Raw genomic sequence first — 9,491 nt, 5'->3', positions numbered from 1 at the left:
GGGAAATTAAAGACCCTCCTAATCACACCACTCCCAAGAGTATATATTTCATTACAGGTATTCTGGAGGTCTCTATCGATATCCAGATAGGATGCTGGGGGTCTGTAGCAGACCCCAAGCACTATCTGAGGGGAGCCTCTGGTAGCTTTCTTGCCCAGAGTGATTTTGATGCAAACAGACTTTAACTGTCCCAGCACTTCTAATTTCTTTACAGTCAGTCTACCTCAGCATTAATATACAATGTTACTGCACCACCTTTACCTGCATTTCTCTCTTTCCTGAATGGCACATACTCTCCATTGTCTGTACGCCAGTCCTGGCTTCTATTCCACCATATTTCTGTTATCCCTATAACATCTGGTTTCATTTCCTGCACCAGTAGATCTAGTTCCTCCATTTTGTTCCCCAGGCTTCTTGCACTGGTGTACAGACACCTTAGTTGTTTCTGCTCGGCTTCGCCAGGGTTCCTCACGCAGTTAGTACAGTCATGCTATTGTCAGTATCACCTACTACTTGGGTGTTAGCATCATTGCTATGGGAACTATCGTTCCTCTTGATGTCCATTCACCTACCCTCTGCTGTTCCTTTCTCCATTGCTGTATCTGCTCTTACTTCATTTTCTCCTGCTCAGAATTAGAATCAGAAGTGGGGATTACATGAGCATCTCTCAACTGTCTCCCCTGAATTCCAAGCTTAACACTCTTTTAATCATTTGTGCCACCCTCCATCCCAGAATCTATTTCCCTCCCTACTCAGGTGGAATCTGTCCCATGAGAACAGTCCTATGTGAGTGAATGACTCCCAGTGGTCGGTCATCCCAGAGACCTCCTTACAGCTCCACTGCCTGAGTCGTGGTTTGATCATCATCATCATCTTGCCTCACCTCCATTCTCCTCCTCTAGGGACAGGTAGAATCCCCTTGAAGATCACCTGAGCCTCCATTTCTTTAAGTGTCTTCCCCAGCCTGGCATCATCTCCCTTGGTACGTTCCAGCAAGAATCTAGCAGTATCATTTGTTCCCACATGAAGGACAATCAGTGGATTCTTTCCTGCTCACATTAGGATCCTCTTCAGCCTCATGTCCACATCTCATAACTTAGCTTCTGGCAGACAGCTCACCCTTGTGTTCTCTGGATCAGCTCTGGTGCCAGGCCTGTCCATTCTTCTTAGTAAGGAGTCACCAATCATGTAGACCTGCCTCTTCCTGGTGTTGGTGCCATTCTCCAGCCTTCCTCCCATTCCTTTTGCATGCAAGTCCTCTTGTCTTTTGCTCTCCCTTGCGATCTACTGCAAGTCATCCTCTGTCCTCCTGGGGCTCCGAACTCTGGGTATCTTGACTCTTCCCCTCTTCTTGTAGGACTAGCTGCTCTTCTCTTCTTCCTGGCCCTCCCACCTTCGGCTACTCCCTGCCACAAGTCTTCTTCATTTTCCAATTCAGCAAATCTATTCCTGAGCTCTGCTTCTTCACTAGCTGGTGTTTTCCTCTGCCCAGTTCTCATAATCACGTTTCCACTGGCCACTTTACTCACCAGCAGTGTCCCCTCCCAGTTCTCCAGCCCAGCTTGGATCTGCCAGTCTTGAGTTTTCCCTTCATCCTCCTCTCGCCTTCCCTCCATCATCTGCTCGAATCCCCTTCAAAACTCAACCATACTTTCCATCTGCATCTCCAAACCTCAGCTCTTCTCTTCCATCAGTTCTCTCTGGCGGCACTTCATACAAACAAGCTCTTTTCAGCTACCCGCTCCAGGATCATGTACATCTTGCAGCTTCCACATCTGGTCATCTTTATTGTCTCTTCCAATGCTTGGGTCACTACCACTTCTGCCTCTGTGTCTGTCACACCCTTCCCGCCCAAGCGCCTGTCAAGGAGAAAGAAAACCCCACACGCCACAAAAACAGAACGCCACCGCCCCTCCCGCAAACTCTCCTTACAATCGTGCACTCTAACTCCCCTATCTCCAGTTGTTTGCTGACTTCTTTGCCACTCCATTGCTTGCATTTATAGGCCTCCTAATCAGGGAAGCCCCGCCCTGATCTGATCTGATCAAAGGCTCTGCATCTCTCAGCGCACTGCCCGTACCAGCCTCTGCAAACTGAACACAACAAACCAGCCAGCAAACGCTCAAGAACCCACTCGCCAGAGGCGACGCACAGGGTGTGTGTGTGCAGGGTGAAGCACCCCCCAGATTTCTGCTTGGCATGCCGGGGGTTGGAAGGAGGAAGAGAGTCTCTGTCCTTCTACTGCTGATACTGACCCCAGCACGATCGGTCCCATTCCTGGCAGCTGGGCCCGGGCAGGGAGTGGAAGGGGCAGGACCAGCCACTTCTCATGTCGGCCGCTCGGGGTTGCTGCTCTGTGCGGCGCAGCGGCAGCCTGAGACAGCCTGGTTGGGGAGGTGGCAGGGCTACCCCACCAAGACCAGGCTACCAGGGACAGGAGTCGAGCAAGCTGGAGTCACCTCTCCCCCTGGCACATTTCCAGCTCACTCGGCCCCTGTGCCCAGCAGCCAGGCCATGGTTGGGGCGGCCCGGTGCCACGTCCCCAGCCAGGTTCTCTCAGGCAGCTGCTGCACTGCCCAGAGCAGTGACCTGGGGCAACCAGCTTCAGCTGCATGAGACGCGGCTCCCTCCTGCTCCCCGCCTGGGCCTGGCTGCCAGGGAGAGCGGCTGAATGTGCTGGCTAATATCAAACCAGTAGGGCAAGATCTTACAACTCCATTCGAACTCCCTGGAGGAGGAGATTTATTTGGAGGGACAGACTGGAAACACAGTCGATATTCTGCTGAAATGTGGGGGTGCTCCGCCCCCTAGTTGAACCAGCTGGCCTGTATGGAAGTTGGCAAACGTGGAGCTGCAGTTGAACTTACATAAAAACGTCACAGCAAGGAGGGAGCTGGCCAGGGCCACAAGCGTCAGGAGTGGAAGGACAGCAGTGACGATCCCCCCCGCCCTGTGCCGCCAAGGGACCGATGTCTCAGTAGGATTTCCTTGAAGGAGAAGAAGAAACATATCCATAGAAAGTTACAGCTCAAATGCCACTGACCCCATGGAAACTCCATCCCCCAAATCGAATCACTGCTCAGCCTCCGATTCCCTGACTGTGGTTAACAGCAACAGCAGAATCAGGCCAAATAAGGTCAGAACTGACCTGAACTTGAATCTGAAAAGCCACCCTCCCTACATCAGGAGTGACTGTAGTGCCAGGCAGGCGTCCTGTGAGAGGGATCTGGAAGCAGGATTTTCCCCCTGCCTAAGCCTTTCTTGAGAGGGAAGTTTAGGGCTTGTGAAGTCCATGCCCAAAGGAGTATTTTTAAATGAGAAAAGGAACCTGAAACAACTTATGAAATATCAAAACGACGAGGCAGTGAAATGAGGGAAATGATTCTTTGCAGGAGAAAAGTGGGGCTGACAGCAGCAGTGTGCTCAGAAGGCCTTTCTACAGCATCCCTGTCTAATAACCCATCCCCAGGACGCTGGGCTCCTCACTGCAAGGCAGCCAAGGGGTGAATCACAGGGCAAAGCCAGAAAACTGTGTCTCCCCTGCACATTAAAGGGAGAAGACTAGAGCTGCCTTCGAGCCAGGATCTATGTGTTGACAGAAGTAAGTGTGGTCTGTGTGGTCTGGATTTGGTCTCCCCAAGCTGAACAGCAGCGGCTTGGAGACGCAAGACTGTCATTTCTCCTCTCCCGGAAAGTCTCAGCCTGCTGCCCCCCCTTCCTGTCTGTGGGCCTCAGCCATTAGCTTGCACTGCTCCCCCATGGGGTGTGGTTCTGGAACCAGCAGACAACACTCAGATGCCCAGATAATCCCCTTACATTGCAGAAGTGGCTTCTCTCACTCTAACTAGAGGGTGAAGCTGCCTCTCACTACTGTACTAAGTTTACAGTTCTCAGCCTTTACTGAAACAGATTCTGGGAGGAGCTTCTCTGTCACCCCGTGCAGGCTACATTTCCCCTTGTGTTTTCCTTTGTCACTGCAGAGAGCCTAGCTGAGCTGGGTGGCTAGCTGCAGCTGCCTACTGAACCTCACATCCTCACCAGCACCCTCCGCTTCCGTCAGCCCCGTCTCCCTGCCTGTCTCTAGCCCCTTCCTGGGCTTCTTTCATGTGTTCATAACCAGAACAGCTGGCACATGGCATCTGGATTGCACTGAAACCAAAGGGGATAAAAGAGCCCCGGAGGAGGCCCTTGTTCAGCTGACACCTGTACCACCAAATAGAAGAACATGAGAACGGCCAGATTGGGTCAGACCAAGGGTCCAGCTAGCCCAGTGTCCTGTCTGCCAACAGTGGCCAGTGCCAGGTGTCCCGGAGGGAATAAGCAGAACAGGGCATCACCAAGGGATCCATCCCCTGTCGCCTGTTCCAAGCTTCTGGCAAACAGAGGCTCGGGACACCATCCCTGCCCAGCCTGGCTAATCGCCATTGATGGAGCTATCGGCCATGAACTTATCTAGTTCTTTTTTGAACCCTGCTATAGTGTTGGACTTCACAACATCCTCAGGCAAGGAGTTCCACAGACTGACTGTGCATTGTGGTAAGAAACACTTCCTTTTGTGTGTTTTAAACCTGCTACCTGTTCATTTCACTTGGTGACCCCGAGTTCTTGTGTTATGTGAAGGGGTAAATAACACTTCCCTATTCTCTTTCTCCAAACCAGTCACGACTTTATAGACCTAAGTCATCTCCCCCCTTAGTCGTCTCTCTTCCAAGCTTAAAAGTCCCAATTTTATTAAACTGGCCTCACATGGCAGCCGTTCCAGACCCCTCAACATTTTTGTTGCCCTTTTCTGAACCTTTTCCCATTCCAATGTATCTTTTTTGAGATGGGGCAACCACATCTGCACGCAATATTTGAGATGTGGGTGTAGCTGTTCCCGAGCCCTGGGGAAAACCCTTCTCTGCTAACACAGCTAGCATCTCCCTACCCCTGCTCATGGATAGAAGCACGTGCTCTGGCAGGGAAGGGGCAGAGGGTAAGTAAAGGAGGTGTCACTGTGAAATAGGGGGTTGAGAGAAAGCTGGTCCCCAGAAATGGGGGCTGTGAGGATTCGATCCAGGTGATCTCCTCCTGCGAGAGGCTGATGGTGGCAGTGGGCTGGGGTGAGGGAGCCTGGATGGCTTTTATGGCCAGCCCATGCCACTGCTCTGCCCAGCAGGAGGTTGGGATGCTGTGCAGGGACTCCCATCTCTCCTCCCTGTGCCCTTCTCCCGTTGGGGACTGGCAGGGGAGAGAATGCACTGGGAAGGACTGACCGAGCACCCTCACCCACTGCCCGTGGTGCTGTCCTGCCAGCACAAGGCTGAGCTCTGGGGACATGGTCAGTGGAGCAAGCGATCGCTGCCCAGAACGCTGATGCAGAGACCACAAAGCCAAGGAAAGGCCAGCGGGAGTCCAGGGTTTGGTGCAGCCTCTTGTGCTTACCTTTTGGCTGAGGAGCAGCTTCCATCACCTCCAGGTTCTCATAGATATTCTCCCTCGCCATTCTCCTGCCTTCGCGCTGAGCTGAGCCCCCGATTGCTGGCAGGTAGGTCCTTTCAGCAGCCTGCTGGGTTAGAGCCTCCCTATGACACAGCCCTGGCCCAGAAATAGAAATGGGAAGGATGCCTGGTGGTGAGAGCCGGCCTGTTACCAGCTGGGCCATGTGCGGTCAGGCCTCGTGGTGGAAATGAGACTTCAGCCAACGGGCTCAAGCTGGGTCCAGCGTGGGCAGCATCCAGGAAATGGGCCCAGGGCCAGAAGGCAAATGCCAGAGCCAGGGTGGGGGTACAGCGGAGTCCTCAGCCAGAGGCGGAGCCCAGGATCCGTACCAGAGAGACAGAAGCCGAAGCCAGAAGTGAGGGGGCAAGCAGTGAGGGAGGCAGAGGCAGGGCTGGGCATCAAACCAGACGTCTGAAGCCGAAGGGGAGCAGGGCTGGAGCAGAGCAGGAGCAGGGCCTGGACGACGGGGAAGCACAGCTGCCGCGGGCAAGATACACATTGAGCAGCCACTGAGCTCATCTGGGTGCCAGGCGTCTAAGCAGACCTGGTGAGCCGGCAGCCAGCCAGTGCTGTAGCTCCTCCGGCAGGTCCCAGGAACAGCAGGTGGCCTTATAGGTTGTCTAGCAGTGAGGTTATTCAGAGAGCCGGCCAGCAGCTCTCCCTGCTGGTCTGGTCCCTGACAAGACCTGGCAATAGGGACTCCCTGTATCTATTCCTTGCTCTGCACCTGACTCACTGAGAGACCTTGGGCAAGTTACCTAACCTGTCTGTGCCTCAGTTTCCCCCTTCTATTTACCATTTTAAGGAAATAGGAGGGGATCAGGGTGGATCAGGGCTTTGGTAAAGGCCTATAGAGCCTTTCAACGTAAGGCAGACGGGTGAAAGTCAACCAAAGTTGCCAAGGCTCACAAGACAAATATGCGACCCTGCCTTTCAAAAACAAGCCCAAGCCACCCCAAAAGAAGCAGGTCGGTAAGATGTGACTTGAGCTCCCCCAGGGTTGGCCAGCTGCCCCCCAGGTTCCTGGTTCCAACTCCCCCCCTCAGCCAGCCTCCCCTGTTGTTCTCCTCTGACAGCCCCGCACCCCCACCCTTTCGGAAACCATGGGGGAGGGGCGGAAGATGAGATCAGGAAGGGTGGGAAGGATGGGGAGGAAGGATGTGGGTGTAGGGGAGAGGTGGTTGGAGGGGGAAGAAGCGGGTGCGGGGGGCAGTTGGAGGGGGAAGGGAGGGCAGAGGCGTTTGGATGGGGAAGGAGGGGGAGAGGAGAGGGAGGCGGTTGGATGGGGAAGGGGAAGTAATAGGAGGGGGAAGTGAGGGGAAAGGTGGTTGGATGGGGAAGGGGGGGAGGTGAGAGACGGGTGGATGTCGAAGGAGAGGGACGGGGAGGGAGCGGAGAGGAGAGGAGAGGTGGTTCGATGTGGGGAGGAGGTGTGAGGGAAGAGGAAGACAGTGCTCTGGTGCTGGATCTAGGGGGGCTGTTGCACCCCCTGGCTGGAAGCCGTTTCCATCACGTGCAGGGTTTACAGTTGGGTTCAATGGCTCTCGGCCCCCCCACTATACACATTGTTCCAGCTCCCTGTGCCCAGCTTTTTATGGCCCCCTCTTGTGGGTGGGGCTCTGGCGAGAGCGTAAAGGCATCACCCCCATGTGCCGCGTGTGCAGTTGGCTGTCGGAGGTCATGCAGTGGCGGGGCTGGTCCTGGGGAAGCCTGTGCCCTCTCCCCTCCTGGGATGCCCCCAGTTCCACCCCAGCCATGACAGTCCTGCTCTGTGTCCTGGCCCCGCTTGTGTTGTGGGGCCTCCAGCGTCATCCCGCTAAATCACGGTGAGGGGCAGGTTGGGGGCAGTGTGGGGGCCAGGCCTGTGTCCTGCTCCGTGACTCCGGACCATGGCGCCCTGGGCTGTCACCCACGTCACCCATCCCGAAAGCCAGCCCCATCCTATGGGCATCCACGACTGTCCACATCTGCATATTTTCCCTGTGTGTGATCATCCACAGGTGGGAGTTCTGCTGTCACAAGAGACAGAACCTGCTCGCTGCTCCGGCGGTAACCTGGGTTGACGGGGGCACTTGTGGGATCAAAGTTTAGCGGGTTACATAAGCACTCTGGTGAGTGTGAGCAGCACTATACAAGCAGCCAAGTGGACACATGCCCGGCGATACACAAACTTTGGTGGCTGAACGCTGACATAACTTTGTAGCGTAGACACGGCCTCGGTAGCCGTCTCTGAGGCTGTACGGGAAGTTTCCAGGAAGGGCAAGCAGCCTTGCAGGTTCCACATGTTCACCGAGAGCTGAGCCGCTCAGAGCTCAGGGGGGAAAGGTTCAAACATGGGAGCTAGGGCAGCCCTGGGGGCTTGGTGGCTGATCCATGCGGGACCAAGAGCTGTGTCTGCTGTGAAGGCTGCATCCCAGTTCCTGAACCACCTTGGAAACAGGCTCCGGATTCCCCATCTCACTGAACAACGAGGAGATGGTTGTCTGTTAGCCGCGGGACGGGAAGTGCTGCTGGCCGCACGCATCTTTGGACTGGTGTTTGCTGAGGAGCTTCCGAGGTGCTGGGCGGGGATGGAGAGGCCGCCATTCTGCTCAGGCCCAGAGAGTCCAGAGGGGACACACATACGTTTGGAGCCCCCGCCGCGCCCCACCCCAGAGACTGAGAAATGAGCTGTGTGAGCTCAGAGGGGAATGCTCTGAAGGAGTGGCCGAAACGCCACAAGTGAGTGTTGTGCTGTAACCTTGCACTGAAATACATTTAACGGCAACCGCACCGGGAGTCTCTGTAAGGAACCCCACGGATTTATTGCCTACCCGTGCTGCTGAAGGGACGGAAAAGTATCCCAGATCCTGTCTGCGAGGGTCTGTGTGTGTTAAACGTTCACTCACTAAGAAATTGTCTGGGACTCTCTGAGCTGACTGGCTGCCGTCGTTAACCCCTTCAGGCAGGGGCTGGTCCCCTAGCTCTGAACTTCAATTCTGTGTAATACTTTTCTTTTTTGAAGTCCTGAAAAGACAGAGATCAGGCCTGCGCTTCAGCATGGAATTGTGCTGAGGGGGAGGGAAGGGGGTGTCACAGTTACACCTAATATCGCTTCCGCCGCCTCCCCTAGCCCATTGCATCTCTGTGCACTGCTCCAGCATTGCCTCTGGTACAACACTGCCTGGCTCCTGGCCGCGGCTTCCCCGTCACCTGCCAGGTGGGTGGTGGGCTGGCCCTTTTAGGGGATTTGGGCTCAGCCCCATCAGTGTGCAGTTAGGCCCTCTCCACCCCCAGGTGATGGGTTTGGGACGCTGGCTGCATCAGACATCACATGATGGTAGCCTGGGGTAGGGGCAGGTGTAATGATGCTGGTTCTGGCAGGACCCAACTGACAGTGCCAATTCAGGACTAATTGTTTCAAGCAGGGCAGTTACAGCCCAAGGCTGAGGTTTCTATCCACATCAAGGCAAACCAAACCAGCCAAATGGAGAAGACTTTGGTTTTATCCCACTGGCTAACCACAAGTCACACAAGCAATTCCCTTAGACACTCCAGTTTCCCAATATAACCACCAGTGCCACTCGTTATGGGGATGAATGGTTATGAAAACCAATACCCCAGTAAAAGAAAAAAGGTTCTCTCGATCCCAAAGGACCAAGCCCCAGACCCAGGTCAATACACCAGTCAGATCTTACCCACAAATCATGCTGTTGCCAATCCTTTAGAATCTAAAATCTAAAGGTTTATTCATAAAAGGAAAAAGATAGAGACAGGAGCTAGAATTGGTTAATGCATCCGATGAAGTGAGCTGTAGCTCACGAAAGCTTATGCTCTAATAAATTTGTTAGTCTCTAAGGTGCCACCAGTACTCCTTTTCTTTTTGCGAATACAGACTAACACGGCTGCTACTCTGAAACATGGAATCAATGACATACAGTAATGGCAAAGTTCTTGGTTCAGGCTTTCAGCAGTGATGGAATAAACTGCAGGTTCAAATCAAGTCTCTGGAGAACATCCCCAGCTGGGAG

This window comes from Dermochelys coriacea, chromosome 4, assembly GCF_009764565.3.
Source record: "Dermochelys coriacea isolate rDerCor1 chromosome 4, rDerCor1.pri.v4, whole genome shotgun sequence".
Classification (NCBI taxonomy): domain Eukaryota; kingdom Metazoa; phylum Chordata; order Testudines; family Dermochelyidae; genus Dermochelys; species Dermochelys coriacea.
This window is presented reverse-complemented; position numbering follows the sequence as displayed.